This window comes from Bombina bombina, chromosome 6 (assembly GCF_027579735.1).
Source record: "Bombina bombina isolate aBomBom1 chromosome 6, aBomBom1.pri, whole genome shotgun sequence".
Taxonomy (NCBI): Eukaryota; Metazoa; Chordata; class Amphibia; order Anura; family Bombinatoridae; genus Bombina; species Bombina bombina.
In genome coordinates this window covers 156,522,570-156,547,055 of record NC_069504.1, presented here as the reverse complement: position 1 = coordinate 156,547,055, position 24,486 = coordinate 156,522,570, and the positions used below count along the sequence as shown (strand labels likewise).

Sequence of the window (24,486 nt, the reverse complement as noted above, 5' to 3'; positions counted from 1 at the left end):
ACTGGTCACTGGAAGTTTAACATGGCACCTCATGGCAAAGAACTCTCTGAGGATCTGAAAAAAAGAATTGTTGGTCTACATAAACATGGCCTAGGCTATAAGAAGATGCCAAGACCCTGAAACTGAGCTGGAGTACAGTGGGCAAGACCATACAGCGATTTCACATGACACGTTCCACTCAGAACAGGTCTCACCATGATCGACCAAAGAAGTTGAGTGCACGTGCTCAGCATCATATATAGAGGTTGTCTTTGGGAGACATATGAGTGCTGCCAGCATTGCTGTAGAGGTTGAAGGGGTGGGGAGGTCAGCCTGTCAGTGCTCAGACACTGCATCAAATTGGTCTGTATGACTGTCATCCCAGAAGGAAGCCTCTTCTAAAGATGATGCACAAGAAAGCCCACAAACAGTTTGCTGAAGACAAGCAGACTAAGGACATGGATTACTGGAACAATGTCCTGTGAGACCAAGATAAAGTTATTTGGTTCCGATGGTGTCAAGGTAAACAGGTAAGGAGTACAAAGACAAGTGTGTCTTGCCTACAGTCAAGTATGGTGGTAAGAGTATCATGGTCTGGGCTGCGTGAGTGCTGCTGGCACTGGCGAGCTACAGTTCATTGAGGGAACCATGAATGCCAACATGTAATGTAACATACTGGAGTGGAGACTGGGCCACAGAGCAGTATTCCAACATGATAAAAACCCCAAACACACCTCTAAGACGACCACTGCCTTGCTAAAGAAGCTGAGGGTAAAGGTGATGGACTGGCCAAGCATGTCTCCAGCCCTAAACCCTATTGAGCATCTGCGGGCATCCTCAAATGGAAGGTGGGGGAGCACAAGGTCTCTAACTTACACCAGCTCGATGATGTCATCATGGAGGAGAGGAAGAGGACTCCAGTGGCAACCTGTGAAGCTCTGTGAACTCCATACCCAAAAGGGTTAAGGCAGTGCTGGAAAATAATGGTGACCACACAAAATATTGACACTTTGGGCCCAATTTAGACATTTCCACTTAGGGGTGTACTCACTTTTGTTGCTAACATTTAGACATTAAATGGCTGTGTGTTGAGTTATTTTGAGAGGACAGCAAATTTACACTGTTATACAGGCTGTACACTCAATACTTTACATTGTAGCAAAGTGTCTTTTCTTCAGTGTTGTCACATAAAAAGATATAATAAAATATTTACAAAATGTGAGGGGTGTACTCACTTATATATATATATACACACACACATACATAGGCATTGGCGCACTTTCCACGCAAACACCTCAAAACAATAAAAATAATTTTTAATCAATATTTATATTTAATAATGTGTTTTAATTCATTTGTACTGTAAATATTTTACATTCAAATGTTCTTCACATGGGGAAGATGTTCTATGTATTTTTTAATAGATATTCCTATATATATGTTAAGTATACAGTTAAGGAGTAAAACTGATTTAAAAGTCCTGGTGAGTGCACTCTCTTTTATTATTGTTCAATTTTTCTGTTGCACCCCAGGTGAGTTTACAATTGGAATCTGGAGTGCTTGTCTATTTGGCATTATCTATCTATCTATCTATCTATCTATCTATCTATATATTAGACTTGTGAATGCGGAAGTAAGTTCTATATATATATATAAAATTATAATCAGATAATATATATAAATATTTAAAAATAAATAGAACATTTTCTTCTATGTGAATAACAGTGAAACGTAAAATATCTATAATTCATGTCAGGTATAGCGCACTAGGTTAAACACGATTAGTGTTGGTTAAACATGGTTAGCAAGTGAGCCATAGGTGTTAGGTTTTTTCCCTTTGCATGCTCTATTGAAGTCTATGGAGAGAAGAAGTTATTTACTTTTTTTATCCATTAACTTCTATGGGGGAATACGTGAACATGCACGCAATATTCTATCTTTGGCTTTTTACGCTTGTCGGGTTAGAGCGAATGTGATAACTTTTTACTTTCAACTCGTAATACCATTGCATCCGACAAGCACAAAAAGTCTACTTCTAGCGCAATTAGCATTATAGCGAAATCGCTAAATACCGCTCCACTTGTAATCAAGCCCTTAGGGCCTGATATTCAAAACCTCGCCGGCATGGAGAGAAATCACACAAAATCTTTGGAATTTTTTTAAGACCTTGTATTGTAATGTAGGAGTCTCTGTTTCACATAAATAACATTACATAGCAACATAAACATTTCTCAAGATAACATTTTTATTTCTACATTTTTTTTTAAGGGCCTCACCATACCAACGAGACTTCTTAGAATATGTCACCTGAGCGGCGAGGTTTTGAATACCTGTTAGGAGGTTAAGGGTTGTGGCAGTTAGAGGGGTAATAGGTAAGGGTTTATTTTGTGATGGGGTTGTGGAGGTTAGCAATTATTAGGTTAGGGTGTATTTTGTGATCGGTGCATTGTGGTTAGGTGGTATTGTATGATGGGAGGTGTGGCAGTTTTTTGCAATTAATAGGTTAGAGGGTAGTTCCCAATGGGAGTGTAGTGGTTTAGGGGTTAATAGTGTAGTGGGGTAATTGGTGGTGGGGGTTGTTGTGGTTTAGGGGTTAATAGTGTAGGTAGTTTACTGCTGTGGGGGATGTGGTGTTTTAGGGATTAATAGTGTAGGAAGTTTATTGTGGTGGGGATGTGGTGGCTTAGGGGTTAATAGTGTTGGGAGTCTATTGCTGTGGGGTAGTGGTTGTTTAGGGGTTATTAGATTAGGGAGATTATTGCGATGGGGTTAATACACAAGTGTTAAAATTATTGATTTTAATGGGGTTGCTGTGATAATGCAGACTTTTTTTTGCGTGCGTCGGGCTTCATGCAAGCACAGCATTTTTACTTTCAACTTGTAATACCAACACTACCCGATGAGCATAAAAAGTTAACCTCTAGCGATGTTAACGTTTGAGCAGGAACAGTAATTACCACTACCCGTGTAATCTAGCCCTATATTTGTCACATAAATTAATGAAAAGGTAAATGGCCATTAAACTGCTGGGCACAACTAAAATGGTGTGGTTACCAGTCACTATGTTATTGTTTTCCTCCTGAGACTGCAGCTCTTTTTAAAGCTTATTGTAACCCTTTACAGGTACCATCTTGGAGTTTTGGTATTCTTGCACTCAGTGACAGAAGCTGCATTCACAGATCAGAGATATTGCCGGCTTTAAGATGGCTGTATTCTATGCTTTGAATGTGCATGATACAGAGGAGAATCTCTATATAATTTTGCAGTGGCTGCATTGCTCTATATAAATATATATATTATATAACTTAAAACTATGTGTGATAACAGCATTAAAATAACCCTCTAACTCTGAATTGTGTGTGCTAACCCTAAGCTCATTATACAGCTTTGTAAAAAGCCAGCAATATTACAAATCTTTGAATGTTCTCCACTTCTGACACAGAGTGCAAGAATATGTGAGCTCCAAGATGGCACACCTTGTGTAAAGGTGCAGAGCTTCACCAACAGGTCATCTTAATTACTAATAGGATATTCACCTCCTGGTCAGCAGGAGGAGGCAAAGAGCACCACAGCAGAGCTGCTAAATAGCTCCTCCCTTCCCTCCCATTCCAGTCATTCGACCGAAGTTAGGAAGAGAAAGGAAAAGCCAAGGTGCAGAGGTGTCTGAAGTTTACAATAACCCACAACCTGTCTAAAAGAACAGGGCGACCATGGACTAATCGTGTCAAAAAAGAAATACATTTATCAGGTAAGCATAAATTTTCTTTCTTTTTTAAGACACGATGAGTCCACGGATCATCTTAATTACTAATGGGATTCAATACCCAAGCTAGAGTACACAGATGATACGGGAGGGACAAGACAGGGAACCTAAACGGAAGGCACCACTGCTTGAAGAACCTTTCTCCCAAAAGCGGCCTCAGCCGAGACAAAAGTGTCAAATTTGTAGAACCTTGAAAAAGTGTGAAGAGAGGACCAAGTTGCAGCCCTGCAAATCTGTTCCACAGAAGCTTCATTTTTGAGTGCCCATGAGGAAGCAACAGCCCTCTTGGAATGAGCCGTAACTCTCCCGGTAGGCTGCTGTCCAGCAGTCTCATATGCAAAACGTATGATACTCTTCAGCCAAAAAGAAAGAGAAGTAGCCGTAGCTTTCTGTCCCATGCGTTTTCCTGAGAAAACCACAAAAAAAGAAAGACTGACGAAAGTCCTTAGTCGCCTGCAGGTAAAACTTTAAAGCACGGACCACGTCCAAATTGTGCAGAAGTCTTTCCTTCTGAGAAGAAGGATTAGGACACAAGGAAAGAACAACAATATCCTGATTAATGTTCAGATCAGAAACAACCTTAGGAAGAAATCCTAATTTAGTACGTAAAACTACCTTATCTGAATGGAAAATAACATAAGGAGACTCATACTGTAATGCCGAGAGCTCTGACACTCTCCGAGCAGAAGAAATAGCAACAAGAAATAAAAACTTTCCAAGATAACAACATAATACCTAAGGAATGCATAGGCTCAAACAGAGCCCCTAGAAGAACTTTAAGAACTAAATTAAGACGCCATGGAGGAGTAACTGGTTTGAACACAAGTCTGATCCTGACCAAGGCCTGACAGAATGATTGTACATCTGGAGAAAGAACAACATTCTAGGAATCCTAACTCTACTCCATGAGTAGCCCTTGGATTTACACCAATAGAGATATTTACACCTAATCTTATGGTAAATCCTTCTAGTAACAGGCTTACGAGCCTGAATCATGGTCTCTATGAGAGAGTCAGAAATCCCGCTTGGATAAAATTAAGCGTTGAATCTCCAAGCAGTCAGCTTCAGAGAAACTAGATTTGGGTGAAGGAAGGGCCCCTGAATCAGAAGGTCTTTCCTCAACGGAAGTCTCTAAGGTGATAGAGATGTCATCTCCACCAGATCTGCATACCAAATCCTGCGAGGCCAGGCCGGTGCTATGAGGCTCAACAAGGCCCTTTCCTGCTTGATTTGAGCAATTACTTGAGGCAGAAGAGCAAACGAGGAAACGGGTATGCTAGATTGAAGGTCCAAGGGGCCGTCAGAGCATCTATCAGTTCGGCCTGGGGGTCCCTGGATCTCGACCCATATCTCAGGAGCACGGCAATCTGTCACAATGCCATGAGATCTAACTCCGGCTGACCCCACTTGAGAATCAGGCAGGAGAACAATTCCGGATGGAGTTCCCTCTCCCCTGATGAAAGGTCTGCCTGCTCAGGAAATCCGCCTCCCAGTTGTCCACCTCTGGGATGTGGATCGCCGACAGGCAGCAAGAATGGGCCTCCATCCACTGAATTATTTTGTATACCTCTGTCATCGCCAAGGAACTCCTCATGATTGATGAAAGCCACTGAGGTTATGTTGTCTGACTGGAACCTGATAAACTGTACCGATGCTAACTGGGGCCAGGCCAGAAGAGCATTGTAGTCTCTCAGTTCCAGAATGTTTATGGGTAGAACAGACTCCGACCGAGTCCATGTTCCCTGAGCCTTTAGAGAGCCCCAGACTGCTCCCCACCCTAGAAGGCTGGCATCTGTTGTCACAATCACACAAGATGGTCTGAAAAAGCAGGTTCCCTGTGAGAGATGATCCAGAGACAACTACCATTGTAGAGAATCCCTTGTATCCTGCACCAGAAGTAATCGAGGAGACAAGTCTGCATAATCTCCATTCCATTGCCTTAGCATGTTTAACTGTAGAGGTCTGAGATGGAAGAGAGCAAACGGGATGATGTCCATTGTCGCCACCATCAGCCCTGTTAATTCCATGCACTGAGCCACTGATGGCCGAGGAGTGGACTGAAGGACTAGACAAGTATCTTTAACTTGTATCTTTTACTGTTAGGTAAGGTCGGGCAGACTTGCTGGGCCTATGGCTCTTATCTGCCGTCAATATCTATGTTTCTATGTTTCTATGTTTAATTTTCTGACTTCTGTCAGAAAAATCCTCATAGACAGGGAGTCTATTTAGGTTCCTAAGAAAGTTACCCTTGTATTTGGAACTAAGGAACTCTTTTCTAAATTTACCTTCCACCTGTGAGATCGTAGGAAGGACAACACCAAGTCCGTGTGGGATCTTGCTAGCTGAAAGGATGGCTCCTGGACTAGGATGTCGTCCAGATTAGGCACCACTGCAATGCCGCGTGATTGAAGCACTGCCAACAGAGATCCCCAGAACCTTTGTGAAAATTCTGGGAGCTGCTGCAAGACTAAAAGGAAGAACCACAAACTGGAAGTGTTTGACCAGAAAGGCAACTTTTGATGATCTCAGTGGATGGGAACATGTAGGTACACGTCCTTTAAATCCACTGTTGTCATAAAATGACCCTCTTGGATCAAGGGAAGAATGGAACGAATAGTTTCCATCTTGAAGGATGGTACCCTGAGAAATTTGTTTAGACTCCTGAGGTCTAAAGATTCCCTCCTTTTTGGGAACCACGAACAGACTGGAATAAAATCCCAGACCATGTTTCTGTACCAGAACAGGAACAAACACTCCCAGGCTGGAAAGGTCTCTTACGCAGTGTAAGAATGCCTCTCTCTTTGTCTGGTCTGTAGAAAATCTTGAAAGCAGAAACCTGCCTCTGGGAGGAAAACTTTTGAACTTTTGAAACATTTTCTATTGCCCAGCGATCCAGAACATCTCGAACCCAAGCCTGAGTGAAGAAGGAAAGTCTAGGCTAGGTCCAAACAAGGTTTTCCCCTTGTAAGGAACAGCTAGCAGTTTAGACCTAGAGGACCCATCCACAGATCAAAGCTTTAACCATAAGGCTCTGTGAGATAGAAAAGAGAAACACGAAATCTTGTCTCCCAGTTTGATAACTTGAAGGGAGGCATCCATAATAAAATGAATTAGCTAGTTTAAGTGCTTTTATCCTATCCTGGATTTCATCCAAAGAAGTTTCTTAACAATATGCCGCAGCACTAGTGACGGTAGCATTGTACACAGCTGGCTGCCATTGTAAGCCCTGTTGCACATACATCCTTTTGAGTAAACCATCTAACTTCTTTCCATAGGGTCTTTGAAGCCACAACTATCCTCTATGGGAATAGTAGATCTCTTCGCTAAGGTGGAAACGTCTCCTTCCACCTTGGGAACTGTTTTCCAAATCTCCTTAATTAATAAATGGAGGTATTCCAGGTTAAACTTGAATGAAATTACTTCAGATAAATGAACTACACAGTTTGAGATCTTTTCCTCAGATACTACCGAAGAATCTTCCTTTTCAGGCCTCAGGGAAGAGACATTCGGAAAATGTATTCACTGATGTAACACATTTCCTCTTGCGCCAGCCCCGCAGCATGGGGGAAAAAAGGCAAGGTAACTCCAGAAGGAGATTGAGATGAAACGCAGGGCACTGCCTGTGAGGGCTATAACATTGGGACACTTGAGGAGAAATTTGCGGCATAAATTGAACCTTATCAATAGATTCTTTAACAGTATCTGCCTTAAAAAAGGAGTTGGCTCAGAAAAGGTCTATCTGAACAACCTAACGTTCTTCACATAGATGAACAGAAAGGATTGTGTATTCACATCGGCATCAGAGAATTAACTTAACAAAGGGCATCCAGCACGACCTCTTGTTCCAAAAATGAATGATCAAATAAACAGTTGAAATTTTTTATTAAACATTTAAAACATTAAAGATGTTACTGTGTCTTTAAATGTTAAAACGTCACATTTTTCATTATTCCAAAAATGAATTATCAAATAAACAGTTGAAATTTTGTATTAAACATTTAAAACATAAAAGATGTTACTGTGTCAAATTTTAGTTTAGCGTGTAGAGGGAAGGACAGTCTGAGATTTTTTTCCTCTTAACGGTACTCAAATGTATAAGAAAGTTCCTACACCTCAGCTTAACTCTTGCTGAGTTGTTTCACAGTCCCTCTGACACCAGATATGTTTCTGACGCCCAAAAGACCGGACTCAGCATTGTAGTGCTGTCCGGTTCTCACGCAGCCCACAAAACACTGCCCTTATCCTTCCAATACTAGCAGGAAGTACACATTGAAAAATAAATGTATAAGCAGAGTGCGCAAGCCAAATTGGCGCCATTAAAATTAAAGTTCTCCACTTCTTCTGAGATCTTACCCCAGACCCAGAATAAAAAGTCAGCACTTACCTTTTAATTCTGCCCGACAACAAGGCAGTTCAGCAGGTTTAAGAGGTCCTCTCCCTCCCATAGCCCTGTGGAAAAATATAAAGCCTGAGTAATCTTACTTAGGCTATAAGGAATAGGGCAGCATAAATATATGAGAGGTGCAGTGAGAATTATGTTCCGCAAGTTCCCATTGCTCTAAAGCCACCACTGCTCTACTGAAGAGACTGATCTGGACTACAGCTACACCCTAGAACAAAGCAGCACAATCTTGTACTACTTTAAAAATAATAAACTCTTGATTAAAGAATCTTATCTAACACCGCACTTTACCACTTCCTATCACTAACGTAGGCAAAGAGAATGACTGGGGTGGGAGGGAAGGGAGGAGCTATTCAGCAGCTCTGCTATGGTGCTCTTTGCCTCCTCCTGCTGACCAGGAGGTGAATATCCCATTAGTAATTAAGATTACGACTCATTGTGTCTTAAAAAAGAAAGTATATTAAAGGGACAGAAAACCCCAAAAATTTATTTTATTATATGGATTGAACATACACAATTTTTAAAAACTTTCCAATTTACTTCTATTATAAAATTGGCAACATTATCTGGTTATCTTTTGCTGAAGGAACAGCTGAACAGATAAATGTGTGCAGGTACCAATCAGCAACTACCTCCTAGTGTAGGATAAGTGTGTATTTTTTCCAACAAGGGATACCAAGAGAATTGAGCACATTTGAAAATAAAAGTGAACTTAAAAGTGTCTTACAATTACATGCTCTATCTGAATCATGCAAGTTTAATTTTGACTTTCCTATCCTTTTAATAGAACAGTGTCGGTTTTTCAAAACTGGGGAATGAGTAATTAAGGGATTATCTATCTTTTTAAACAATAACAATTCTGGATTAGACTGTCCCTTTAACATTTTCTTGAATTGTTTAATAAGATAAATATTTTAAAAAAAAAATAGTAGGAAAACGCAGAGCTTTACCAACTGGAACCTGTAAAGGGTTAACACAAGAAAAGTGCTCTGAAAACTGCCGCAGACACAAGAAAAGAATTGTGAGTAGTACGCAGCAGTTAAAGGGTCCTTTAACATTTCTTGCTCAGCAAAGCTTTTCTATGACCTTTATCAAAGTATATCTCTTGCATTGTGGGCTGACATTTATATAATAGATTTTCTTATGATTATCTGCATTTGTCCTAGGTAAAGGGACAGGAATCAACAAATTGTCATGATTCAGGTAGAACATACAATTTTAAACAATTTTCAAATTTACTTCTATTATCAAATTTGCTTAATTTTCTTGTTATCCTTTTATGAAGGAACAGCATTGCACTACCGACAGCTAGATGAACACATCTAGTTAGCCAATCACAAGAGACAAATGTGTGCAGGCACCAATCAGCAGCAGCTCCCACTAGTGCAGGATATGTGCATATTCTTTTTCAAAAAGGGATACCAAGAGAACGAAGCACATTTGAAAATAGAAGTGAATTTAAAAGTGTCTTAAAAATACATGCTCTATCTGAATCATTTGACTTTCCTATCCCTTTAATATTTTTTATCTGGAATATCTTAATAAAAGTAACATAGATTTTATTGCTCTTAAAATGGATATATGGGGAGTAAAATAATTAAATATATTACAAATAATCAATAATCAATCAAATAAAGATGTATGTTGTTTAATACAATTCTAAAAATGAACAAATTAATTAAGTTTTGGCCAACATTTATATTTGGGGCTCCATTCCCAAATAAAGTATATGTCTAACCATAACCAATAAGTGTAAGCAATACATGGCACTATAAAATGTAATAATCTTTTTAACACTCAGGGTTTACAAATGACCACAAATGCATCAATCGATTGACCTATCTGTTCCTGTAACAGTGCAATAGCTTCTCCAGTATAGAGCACAGCTGCTTGCTGAAATGTAAACAACGTGTTCAATGTCACAATAAGAAGCAATGCAGCTAAAATTAATGGGATAAAAAATATTGCAGTGCAGGGCACAGTATTGTTATAAAATAAAGCAAGATTCTAATGCTAAAATGACATTCTTTATTTCACTAGAAAATTCAATTTTTGCATTAGTGACCCAAGTTTACTACATGTTTAGCCCCAACAAAGAGGTTAAACTCATAAGCGAACCCCTGCTTGAGAGCAGGACACAGACTGTGATTGTTAGAGTTGTGTGATGACCACTCCTGATTGGATGACCTACTTGGGATTGACTTCCTGTCTTAAGTTTTTTTTTTTTTACATTGGGTCATTAATGTAATAATTACATGCTCTAACAAATTAGTGAATGTCATTTTAGCACTCAAATGTCCCTTAAATGCACATAGTATGCTAACCATTTTATATAGTCTTCAAAATTGTATTTATTTTATTATAAAGCAATGGTCCCTAATTGTCAAATAAGGGTGCATGATCCTCAGCACAATCCCTGGCTTAAGGTTGTGAGAAATATATGATGCCAAAATTAGCTAAAATAGGCCTAGATTACAAATGGAGTGATCATTTTTATCACTCATTGGCGAATTTGCACTCAAGGTAAAAAATCAGCGCTCCCAGGTTAGAGCTGGTATTACAAGTTGAAAGTAAAAAGGCGAAAGGGGCACTAATTTCAGGACTTGATATTGTGACTGCATTGACTTCCTCTCCCCAAAGACTTCAATGGGGCATGCTAAAGAAAGCCTTCCCAAAACTGTGCAGAAGCTAATGGTGCATTAGGTATACTTCAAATTCCTATGTTCTTAACTTATAAAAAAATATTTTTATTTTTTATTTTTTTTTAAATATATTTTTTATTGAGGTTATGAAGGTAATACAACAAAAGCGAAATACCATGAGATATAGATATCTTCTTGTACAGCAAACAGATATAAAATGGTCACATCAAGAGTAATACATTGAATATAAATGGTTAGATGTCTTGAACCTCTATTTTATATTAGTTTAAATTTTGAAATGAGTTCCTCCATGAAAACAAAGGGTTACTCTTGAACCAAGCGGAGCTGATGAACACTGATAGAGGAAGTTAGTATGAAGAGTGGTCACTTTTGGACCTAGTACTTAAGAAAATAAGGTGGGAAAAGTCAGCAGGCCAGTGCTGCTTTAAAGAGATGAGAAGGGAGGGGAGAAGAGAAGATGAGAAGAAGGAAAGAGCAGGAGGGATGGGGGGGGGAGAGGTTGGGCTCCTATTTAGAAATGCATGTTATCTGAGGCTAAGGGAATATATAGAGAAGTAGGGGGTTAGTGGAACCCAGCCAGGAGAGATATTATGAAGACAAATGGTTCATGCTGAGTCTGGAACTAAGGGTGTCTGTATTATCTGAGTGAGGACTAGCTAAGTGTAATTATTAGTTATTAAGTAATACTAGAGCACGAACCAATATCTTGTTAATCTATGCTACAGGCAACTCTGGGGGGATGCCTGATATCTAGTATGGGGACTATAGTCAGTAACAGGGGGCTCTCTAATATAGGGTAAATGAGGGAGCTTTTTATTTAAATATACTTTTTTTTTTTTTTTCCCTTTTATAATTAGCTCTGGAGTAGGGTACAACTAATGAGAAACCTTATGTAGTGAACATGAGAGGAATTCTAAAGCAAATCCTGGTCTGCAGAATAATAGTTAATGTCCTCATGTTAGTTTGTTTAAGTATCATAGATTCAATGACCAGGGTAAAGTCACAGTCGTCATAATATGGTTTCTATAAACATAGTGAGGGTTCCATTCAACACTGTTTTTACATTCAAGATTCAAAATTCTTTTCAATTAACCCCTTAACGACCGAGGACGTGCAGGGTACGTCCTCAAAAAAAAGGCAGTTAACGCCTGAGGACGTACCCTACACGTCCTCGGTGTGGAAAGCAGCTGGAAGCGATCCCGCTCGCTTCCAGCTGCTTTCCGGTTATTGCAGTGATGCCTCGATATGGAGGCATCCTGCAATAACCTTTTAAAGCCATCCGGTGCAGAGAGAGTCACTCTGTGGCCCTCTCTGCACCGGAGATCAGTGGCTCAAAGCGTTGGTGGGTGGGAGCCGGACCGGGAGGCGGGTGGCGGCCATCGATGGCCCTGGTGATGTGGAGGGGGGGCGGGATCGTGGGCGGGGATGGCCGGGGGGCGCGCACGGACGCGCGCGCGTGCACGGGAGGGTGGGGGCGGGCGCGTGCACGGGGAGGGAGCGGGTGGGAACCGCTACGCTACAGAAAATCAAATGGTAAAAAATGTTAAAAAATGGGTAAAACGTTTTAAAACAAAAACGATCAGCAAAGTGGTGGGGGTTTCTCTGTGTGGGGGGGAAGCTACACTACAGAAAAAACCCATACAAACAAAAAAAAAGCACTTTTTTTTGCAAACTGGGTACTGGCAGACAGCTGCCAGTACCCAAGATGGCCCCCAATGAGGCAGAGGGGAGGGTTAGAGAGCGGTTTTGGGGGGGATCAGGGAGGTTGGGGGCTAGGGGGGGGATCCTAACAGTAGCATATGTAAATATGCTTAAATTTTTTTTTATTTTTTTTTAAAAACCCTTTTATTTTAGCACTGGCAGACTTTCTGCCAGTACTTAAGATGGCGGGGACAATTGTGGGGTGGGGGAGGGAAGGGAGCTGTTTGGGAGGGATCAAGGGGTGGGATGTGTCAGGTGGGAGGCTGATCTCTACACTAAAGCTAAAATTAACCCTGCAAGCTCCCTACAAACTCCCTAATTAACCCCTTCACTGCTAGCCATAATACACGTGTGAGGCGCAGCAGGATTTAGCGGCCTTCTAATTACCAGAAAGCAACGCCAAAGTCATATATGTCTGCTATTTCTGAACAAAGGGGATCCCAGACAAGTATTTACAACCATTTGTGCCATAATTGCACAAGCTGTTTGTAAATTATTTCAGTGAGAAACCTAAAATTGTGAAAAAATTTACTTTTTTTTTCAATTTGATCGCATTTGGCGGTGAAATGGTGGCATGAAATATACCAAAATGTGCCTAGATCAATACTTGGGGTTGTCTACTACACTACACTAAAGCTAAAATTAACCCTACAAGCTCCCTAAAAGCTCCCTAATTAACCCCTTCACTGCTGGGCATAATACACTTGTGGTGCGCAGTGGCATTTAGCGGCCTTCTAATTACCAAAAAGCAACGCCAAAGCCATATATGTCTGCTATTTCTGAACAAAGGGGATCCCAGAGAAGAATTTACAACCATTTATGCCATAATTGCACAAGTTGTTTGTAAATAATTTCAGTGAGAAACCGAAAGTTTGTGAAAAAATTTGTGAAAAAGTGAACGATTTTTTGTATTTGATCGCATTTGGCGGTGAAATGGTGGTATGAAATATACCAAAATTGGCCTAGATCAATACTTTGGGATGTCTACTAAAAAAAAATATATACATGTCAATGGATATTCAGGGATTCCTGAAAGATATCAGTGTCCCAATGTAACTAGCGCTAATTTTGGAAAAAAGTGGTTTGGAAATAGCAAAGTGCTATTTGTATTTATGGCCCTATAACTTGCAAAAAAAGCAAAGAGCATGTTAACATTGGGTATTTCTAAACTCAGGACAAAATTTAGAAACTATTTAGCATGGGTGTTTTTTGGTGGTTGTAGATATGTAACAGATTTTGGGGGTCAAAGTTAGAAAAAGTGTTTTTTTTTCCATTTTTCCTCATATTTTATAATTTTTTTATAGTAAATTATAAGATATGATGAAAATAATGGTATCTTTAGAAAGTCCATTTAATGGCGAGAAAAACGGTATATAATATGTGTGGGTACAGTAAATGAGTAAGAGGAAAATTACAGCTAAACGCAAACACCACAGAAATGCAAAAATAGCCCTGGTCCCAAACGGACAGAAAATGGAAAAGTGCTGTGGTCATTAAGGGGTTAAAGTACAATATTTCAGTTTAACAGTATATTGCAGTTAATATGAGAGGAGCACAAAAATCCTATCTATAAAACTAAGACATCTCTGTCCCATATGAACTAGGAGTGAGCTAACAGTACAGTTATAGTGCATCCCAACAATGTTACAGTATACAAGAGAATACAAAGCCTTGTAAAGAATCACAACTATGCATTCATTCTCAGATTGCTGAGTCCACAACCTACAAGAATGGATCATATAAACAGGAAACAGTCATTAATGAACAAACTAGGGCCCAGGCTTTTATATGTATAGATAGTGGCGTTTAACCCATTCTAGGTATTAAGTGAGCGGATTAGAATAGTGTCAGAGTGCTAATATGGTTCTACAACACATCTAGAACCTGTGTCTATGTCTCTGGGTAGGTGGCAGTCCTGATCAAAATAGTCTGCTGACCTGTGTTCCATCTCCCGCAAAGGCAAGGCCAGTTCAGTGGTTAGTGTCCATTTTACTCCCTGGGTCCCAGATCGTTGGCACAGATAGGAGAGAAGGGATCGACTTTTTTGCAGGCAGGGCCTGGGAGCAAAAACTATGTACCTGATGGGGTCTCCCGTACCAGATGGTGACTTTGGTGGGCTGCTGAGGTATGTCGCACCGGCTCTTAACACAGTGGGGGGTAATTTGCACTGTGGTGCTGTCGCTAGAAAATTTGCTGTTCATAGCTTTGTGAACTGTGATATGTCCTAAATACGTTGCGCTCCTCTTATCCACTGCCGCAATGTATAGGGCTCCAGCATATACACTGTAGACGGGGTTGCTGGCCGTCAGCCGTAAGCCGTATATTTTCTGTAATCCGCAGTGCTGAATCTGCGACCCCTCCAGGTGTCTTGCGAGGTGCCGCTCTGATCCTGTGAATATAGAGAAAGGCTGTGAGGTACTGTTCTGTTTGCCAATGCCTGTCTGCTCTGCCATTTCCAAGCTGGGGCTTCCTGTTTCTATCAGGCTTGTCTGACGATTCTCTTCTGAGGCTCAGGGTGGATCTTCTGTATGCTGCGACGAGTCCGGTTCCCCCAAGCCGGCTACCTCCACTGCCTCCTCTGACAGCACTGCAGGTTGAAGTGGGTTCATAGCAGCCCTTAATTCTGCGACAAGCACTTGCTGATGCGAGTCCAGAGAGCGCATAAGTGTTTGCAGCGCTGAGATTACTTGTTCCTCCATTGAGAGATTAAGGTGACAGTAGTAGTGTAGGAGCTGTATCTCTGACAGGAGAGAGAATGCGTGGATATCTCCAGGGATGTTGGCCTACCTCGTGGTGCGGTCTCAGCAATTAGTAGGCCTTTGAACAGTTATTGCAGGGATTGTCCTGTATCAATGTGTCAGTTCATGGAGCCTCTATTCTAATGTAGATTAGGAGCAAGATAAAGGAATAGATTAATGCCAGACGTACCATAAATATATATATTAGTGATCAAACATTAGGAGCTCAGTTAAGGCACGTCTGGCTGCTTCGGCTGTTAGCTCCGCCCCCCATTCTTTTTATTTTAATATACATGTACATATATAAATATATATATATATATATTTGTAAAATATATATATATCTATACATACAGTATATATCTATATGTATATATACAATATATATATATATATATATATATATAAATATATATAAAAGTATATATGTAAAATAAAAATAATTTTTTTTTCTAAGTGAAAAATATAGAAATGTGAAGTATCTATTAAAAAAAAAAAAAAAATTGTTTAAAAATAATTATATTGCATATTTCAAGGTATTTTATTGGGAAGCGTCAAAAGAGTAAATATATATTTAAATATTTAAATACATAAATAGTTACAAATATAAACACGTATTCACTTATATAGACATATATATACACACACACACTGTATATATATATATATATATATATATTTATATTTATTTATTAGAGTCATATGTGCCATATACTTTTTTGACCCTTTTAAAACATTTTTATCAATATAAATGTTAATGATTTTTTATTAGAAATGCGTATGTATGAGTGTAATACTTTATTTAAATATGTTTTACATGAGTTTTGTGAAACTTTTTGTTACCCTTACACTTTACTTAAGTTCTCAGGTCACATCTAATTCTTCTCGCAACCCATAACATTCTACTTGTAATATAAGCGCTATTTAGCACAAATGCAATATCCGTTTAAAGTAATGAGTGCGCTAGAGCGATGTGACCTCTATAAACCTTCTCTGCAAAATCTGATTGATCATGAACTTGTGATATCAAGTTGCATGCTAATTTTAATGTGGTCCAACAGTACTGGTTATCCCATCGCACACTCGCATTAGCGTGCCACTTTTAATCGGGGCCATAGTTTTGGGTGGGTGTTCAGGGAGCAGTAGATTTGCTACTGCCTAGAGCAGCGCAAAAGCTAAATATGTAATTTCACACACTGAAATGCTAAAAACAAGCCAAACACATAGCTTTTATATGACATTTTAAACTACCCAAGGGTTACTTTACTTTGTATTACATTCAGGAATTAGATGTTTAGGATAATTACACTAATATAATCTCTCTAGAAATTTGCAAGAAGTCTTTTTTTTTTTGACAAACTGTAAAGTTCACACATACTTTCAGTGGACAAAATACCATCTTAATTCCCTAACATTTAGCAAAGAGTGGATTTATGCAGCACTGAGCAGACGTTTCCGTCAGTTTGCTAATTTAATCAGGTACCATAATTCATAAGCAAACTGTAAATATAGTTAGATTTTACTACTTTGGAAAAGATGAAAACTCAAGAGCTTTGTTCATTGAAGCATATGAGCACTCAAGGTAAGCAACTGCTGTTTTTAACCTGTAAAATGACAGAGGCCAAAGAAAGTATTGACTCTAGAACGTTTACTTCATGTTAATTACATATCTTGACTTTTCTAAATAGTTATGTTCAGTTAAAAGGATATTAAAGTTGTTTCATTGCATCTGAAAGATGGCATTTAAAAAAAAAAATATTTAATGCCTGTGCTAAGTAAAACTATTTTACATTCATATTTGTAGAGGCTTGGCTATGTTAACCAATAGAGATATTAAAATTGATCTAATCGTTCAGCCATCTAGTTACTAGTTATTTTATGCTAGTTACAATATCTGTTTAAACACATTTAACCTTTTATTCAGGCAAAACTATTTTATTTTATTTATTTTTTAATCGCAAAAAACAGTAGTTGATTTTATTAAAGTGAATTTCAATACTTTGAATTGTCTTAAAGGGACAGTCTACACCAACATTTTTATTGTTTAAAAAAATAGATAATACCTTTAATACCCATTCCCCAGTTTTGCCCAACCAACACTGTTATATTAATACACATTTTACCTCTGTTGTTATCTTTTATCTAAGCCTCTGCAGACTGTCCCCTTATCTCAATTATTTTGAAAGACTTGTATTTTAGCAAATCAGTGCTGACTCATAAATAACTCCACAGGAATGAACACAATGAGATCTATATGACACACATGAACTAGCAGTGTCTAACTAACAAAACTGTCACATGCATTCAGATAAGAGGCAGCTTAAAGGGCTTATACATTAGCATAGTAGTCTATGTAGGTTTAGCTTTCAACAAAGAATACCAAGGGAACAAAGCAAATTTTATGAAGAAAGTCATTTTGAAAGTTGTTTAAAATTGCATGCTAGACATGTGCAGTTCGTTTCAGCCCAATTGTGCCCGATTCAGAGATTCAAATGAATTCGAATTTCTGAATCGGCACCATAACTAAAATTCCGAAAAGGAATAAATCAGTTTTCAAATTTTCTGATCCATTCTTTATTCATATTCTAAACCGCAGTTCCCTGACTTACCAACACTAACTAAAACACTAAATAAAGCTAATAACCCCTAAACTGCCGTTCCCCGACATCGCCGGCACTAACTAAACCTATTACTCTCTAAGTCGCAGTTCCAAAACATCGCGGACACTAACTAAACCTAGTCTATGATTACGGTCAATACAACCGAAACCGGTCAGACAGTGTGTTACCTTTAATCTACTCTACTTGTATCCTGTGCGATGTTTAATGGAATAAAGTGGAAGAAAATATTGTTTTTAAAGCTTCATTTAGAACATCTTTATTTATTTTTTTCTCAAATATGTGGATGGAGGGGCATCCACTCCTTTAAACGTTGCTTCTAGCCTGCTTGAGATCAATCATTTTTCACTAATTAAGTATTTTTTCACATAAAACACCAACATCAATTGGATTAACAACCGTTTTCAAGCTTTGCTTCTGATTGGAGGACGCCAGCCCATGTGATGTGCAGCATGTTTGTAGCCAATGGCACTTCAGCACATATTGTGACGACTTCTTCAATGCATAGAGCATAGGAAACGGCTCTTTTCTTCATTGGACGCCGCTAAACCACGTGGTACGTGGTACGCCACGGACAAAACGTCAGAGATTTTGAGTCAAGGGAAATCCGCCTCTCACTCTGACTTTGTATCCAGGCAATTTGCCTACAGACATCAGCTGCACGCTACGGTCTCCAATTCCAGGTACTGGGTGAGTGATGAGCTAACAGCTCTTGGATTGTCTCCTCATCCTACTGATATGTTTTGGGACACACGTTATCTCCTTGTATAGTGCTACCTCTCTACATATTGCTGTTTATAGCCCCTGTCTAGGTAAGGGGTATATCCTGCTATCGAATATATGCAGTGTATATTGAAGTGCTTTGTTTTTGAGGTGCATCATTATTACTAGGGTGATATGTGCGGGTCCCTATTGACATTCCCAGTATATCTACGGAGTCAAGCAGAATGCCATTACATGTATTGTGATTATATTACCCTGAAGCTGCTTTTCTGTACTTGGAACACGGATGACTCTTTAAGTGGCTGTAATAACACCACCAATCTGATTGTTTTGCTATTTCACTAACTAAACCTATTAACCCCTAAACCGCAGTTCACAAACATCGCCGACACAAACTAAACCTATTAACCCATAAACCGCAGTTCCCAAACATTGCAGACACAAACTAAATCTATTAACCTCTAAACACTAACTAAAAGACTAAATAAAGCTATTAACCCCTAAACCGCCATGCACCCACATTGCCAACACTAACTAAACCTATTAACCTCTAAACCACTGTACACCCACATTGCCAACACTAGCTAAAAAACTAAATAAACCTATTAACCCCTAAACCACCGTACACCCACATAGCCAACACTAACTAAAACACTAACTAAAGCTAATAACCCCTAAACCGCCGCCCCCACATCGCAACTACCTAATTTAAACTATATTAACCCCTAAACCTAACCCCCTATCTTTAACATAATTAAAATAGTCCTAAATTAAAGCTACAATTATTAACTAACTACCTATTTAAAAATAAATACAAACTTACTTGTGAAATAAAAATAAAACCTAAGCTAGCTACAATATAACTATTTACTAACTACCTATTTAAAATAAATACTAACTTACCTGTGAAATAAAAATAAAACCTAAGCTTAAACTAATAAAACCTAACATTACTAAAAATAAAAAACTAACATTACTAAAAATAAAAACCTAACATTACAAAAAAAAATTAAACTACAATTGCAAAAAATAAGAAACACTAAAATTACAAAAAAATAAAAAAACTACCATTACAAAAAATTACAAACGAAATTATCCAAAATAATAAAAATTTTTCCTATCCTAACACCCTGTTTAAAAAAAACAAAACAACCCAAAATAAAAAAAACCTAATCTATAATAAACTACCAATAGCCCTTAAAAGGGCCTTTTGTAGGTCATTGCCCTAAAGTTAACAGCTCTTTTGCAAAAAATTAAAACAAACATCCCCAAACATTACAAACCCCAACCCCTCCAAATCCACAAAATAAAAAAAACCTACATAAAAAAAAACTAATCTACCCATTGCCCCGAAAAGGGCATTTGTATGGGCATTGCCCTTACAAGGAAGAAATATTGAATATGGCGGCGCTGTGTCACCCCCAGGGGATCCAAGCTGCTCATGTCCTCTGAGTTAATCTGACTTCTTTCACCTCCAAGATAAAAGGCTCACAATAGTGTAGCAAGTTTCAAACAGTGTGGTAGGCGCACAAACAGTGAAAATAGAAGGAATGGTGTGAGTGCTATCAAAGGTAAAAATGTTATCTGTTCCTGAAAGGGATCACTGTTTCCTCAAAATGATCCAAAGATTAGTGTGTGAGACAAATGTGGGAAAGAAGCGCTCCAAACGCGGAGCTTACCCTGTGAGGTGGTAGTGATGAAGATAGAAATAAAATTACTAATGTGGTCTTTATAAATAAATGGTAATTTCGGAATATATAACAAGGTGGTCCTTATGAATCAGAATTGATTGGTATTGTGACAAAAATAGTATTGTGAAAATGTGATCTAATAAATGGATTCTGACAAATTGTATTTGATCAAATTTAACAAATTTATTAAAAAATATGAATAAATTACTATAACAATCATATGTATAACATTTTTGTCTCTGGAAGATTAAGACATAGAAATAAAAGCTCAAGGCATGTTGCCATACATCCTTAAAGGGACATTAAACCAAAAAAAATTATTTCATGATTCAGATAGAGAATACAGTTTTAAACAACTCTCTAATTTACTTCTATTATCTAATTTGCTTAATTCTCTTGATATTCTTTCTTGAAAAGCATATCTAGATAGGCTCAGCAGCTGCTGATTAGTGGCTGCACATAGATGCCTCGTGTGACTGGCTGAACCAAGTGCATTGCTATTTCTTCAACAAAGGATATCTAAAGAACGAAGCAAATTAGATAATAGAAGTAAACTGGAATGTTGTTTAAAATTGTTTTCTCTGACTGAATCATGAAAGAAAATTTTTGGGTTTAATGTCCCTTTAAGTACTTCTGACCCCACTTGATTTCAGAAGCTAAGCAGAGCCAGTCCTGGTCAGTCCCTGGATGAGAGACCGCCTGGCAATATCAGGTTCAAATATAATATATGTATTTTTTAATATTTTTTATAATATTGGATATGACAAAATTGTATTTGTTCAAAAATGTATCTATTTTTATGTTGATTGTAGACAACTTTTTTACACCATTTTTTTTTTATTAGACTTCATATGGCTATTGAAGTGAATAATAATGAGATTTGTATTGAAGTAAAAATATCAGTGAGACTTACATTTAAAGGGACAGTCTACCATAGAATTGTTATTGTTTTAAAAGATAGATAATCCCTTTATTACCCATTCCCCAGTTTTGCATAACCAACACAGTTATATTAATATACTTTGTACCTCTGTGATTACCTTGTATCTAGGAACCTTCTTCCAGCCCCCTGATCACATGACTGTGACTGTTTATTATCTATTGTCTTAAATTTAGCATTGTTTTGTGCTAAATCTTAAATAACCCCCTGTGCCTGAACACAGTGTTATCTATATGGCCCACGTGTACTTTCTGTCTCTTTGTGTTGAAAAGAGATTAAAAAAGCATGTGATAAGAGGCAGCCCTCAAAGGCTTAGAAACTATGTTTAGTTTAAACTAAGAATACCAAGAGAAAAAAAGCAAATTTGATGATAAAAGTAAATTGGAAAGTTGATTAAAATTAAAAGTTCTATCTGAATAATGAAAGTTTAATTTATATTAGACTGTCCCTTTAAGGAAGGAAACTACCTGAATATTGTTAGTTAGCATTTGGCACATGCTTTATCTTTATTTATTTATTTTCACAATCTCTAGCACTATAATGTCACATACTATGTTAAATGATGTTTAGAGAATGACATAAAAAACTCTATATGTAGGAAAACAAACATCTCCCAAAAGAAAACACTCAGCAATTTATTGGTTAAATACCCTAAGATAGCTATTTTTTCCTTGAAACATGAAGGAAGTTTGACACTCCCACTTTAACACAGGTGAACTTATCACATGGGACATTACACTAATTGCTCCCTATATAAGGCGATCTATTAGTATCAGTAAGCATCTTGATAAAGGTAGCTGTGTACTACCGAAACGCGTAGAATTTGCTTACTGATTGTACACTAAAAGGGTCTAATACTTGTAACAAGCAGGTTCATCCCCAACTCTTGAACTATCGGTTTTGGGCACATGAATAATTCCTGTGTTACTTGTTCTCTTTTCTTTGTGTTAGACGTGTCCTTTCTCCTTATAAATTGCCTTAACTGATTGGGCCTCATATACATTGAAGATACCATATAACAGAGACTGCTTCAGATTTTCTGAAAACGGAATAAACAACATCTTCACGGACCAGCTCTGTCTCCGGTATAGGAGCTTTTCTATTGGATAAGAGACCCGCAGCATACGCTGATTGGACCAAGAGGTCTGACATCATCACACTTATCGGAGCTCTCAACGGACTGCATTACCAACTCGTACATCTGAGAACTGTGAGTTACTTATATGTGGAAAGCTGTGCACAGCCGAAGAGTTCTTTCTAAGAGTTTCCCTTCTAGGAATTTTTATAGGAACATTCAAAACCTTTTATTTGAATCCAGCACGGACTATAAAGTTCCTAATACTTTTAAGTGCCTATAATCTGGGCGGCACATACGTATATAATCTTGATACAGTGGATCCTCTGACACAACATTCTTATTAACTGTTACCATTCTCTAGCTGTAGATATGATCTCCATATATTTTTAGATTAATTCAGATGCCAGCAGCTCACACTACCAATTATTTTTAGTGGTATTTTTATTGTTTTTTAATAAATTTGTTACATTTGATCAAATACAATTTGTCATAATCCAATTATTAGATCACATTTTCACAATACTATTTTTGTCACGATACCAATCAATTCTGATTCATAAGGACCACCTTGTTATATATTCTGATATTACCATTTATTTATAAAGGCCACATTAATAATTTTATTTCTATCTTCATCATCATCACTACCACCTCACAGGGTAAGCTCCGCGTTTGGTGCGCTTCTGTCCACATTTGTCTCACAGGCGCACAAACAGGTTATACTCACAAGATTTCAGTTAAAATCAGCCTTTTATTAAAAACATCACATTTGTATACAACTTGTTCCAGAAATTGTTTTACTTTTATGCTCTTGATAAAGACTTTTTTAGCCGAAATGCATTAAGCTATATTTTAAATAAACCTGAAGCTTTATCTTGGAGGTGAAAGAAGTCAGGTTAACTCAGAGGACATGAGCAGCTTGGATCCCCTGAGGGTGACACAGCGTCGCCATATTTAATATTTCTTGCTTCTATACACGGTCTGGGAGAACCGGGGCTGGCAGCGAGCACCTGAAGGGAAGTGCTAACATTTTTTTTATTTCACAGGTAAGTTTGTATTTATTTTCAAATAGGTAGTTAGTTAATAATAGTAACTTTAATTTACGTCTATTTTAATTATGTTAAAGCTAGGGGGTGTTAGGTTTAGGGGTTAATTTAGTTTAATTTAGCTAGTTGCGATGTGGGGGGTGGCGGTTTAGAGGTTAATAGGTTTAGTTAGTGTTGGCGACGTGGGTGTATGACGGTTTAGGGGTTAATAGCTTTATTTAGTGTTTTAGTTTGTGTCGGCGTTGGGGAATGGCGCTTTAGAAGTTAAAAGGTTTAGTTAGTGGTGGTGATGTGGGGGTACGGCGGTTTAGGGGTTAATAGGTTTAGTTAATGTGGGCCATGTAGGGGGCAGCGGTTTAGGGGTTAATAGCTTTATTTAGTGTCGGCGATGTGGGGGTGGTGGCGGATTAGGGGTTAATAGCTTTAGTTTGTGTTGGCGATGTGGGGGTACGGCGGTTTAGGGGTTAATATCTTTATATAGTGTTGGCGATGTGGGTGATGGCGGTGGTTTTAAATAATTTTGTTTCGGCAATCGGCAGCATATTAGTTATGTTGAGTTAAATCGTTTTTTCTGATTTTTACGTTTTTTCGGATCCATTCTTAATTCATATGCATTATTCTATTCTAAGCTTTTTAATTTACCAAAACAATTTTTGTTTTTTACTTAACTAAACTAATTTGCCGAAACAAAATTATTTATTTAAAGTGACAGTCAAGTCCAAAAAAAACTTTCATGATTCAAATAGGGAATCCAATTTTAAACAACTTTTCAATTTACTTTTATCACCAATTTTGCTTTCTTCTCTTGGTATTCTTAGTTGAAAGCTAAACCTAGGAGTTTCATATGCTAATTTCTTAGACCTTGGAGGTCACCTCTAATCTGAAAGCATTTTGACAGTTTTTCACCACTGGAGGGCATTAGTTCATGTGTTTCATATAGATAGCATTGAGCTCACGCAGGTGAATTTACCGAGGAGTGAGCACTGATTGGCTAAAATGCAAGTCTTTCAAATGAACTGAAATAAGGGGGCAGTCTGCAGAGGCTTAAATCAAGGTAATTACAGAGGTAAAAAGTGTATTATTATAACTGTGTTGGTTATGGCGAATGGGAATGGGTAATAAAGGGATTATCTATCTTCTTAAA

The 24,486-nt window shown here is 38.1% G+C and overlaps 1 protein-coding gene across 1 annotated transcript in view; it reads right to left on the bottom strand.

The window, feature by feature from the left end:
- Nucleotides 1-24,486, bottom strand: part of GRM8 (glutamate metabotropic receptor 8) — a 2,175,877-nt gene that overhangs the window by 1,959,691 nt on the left and 191,700 nt on the right. The gene's annotated exons all lie outside the window — the stretch shown is intronic.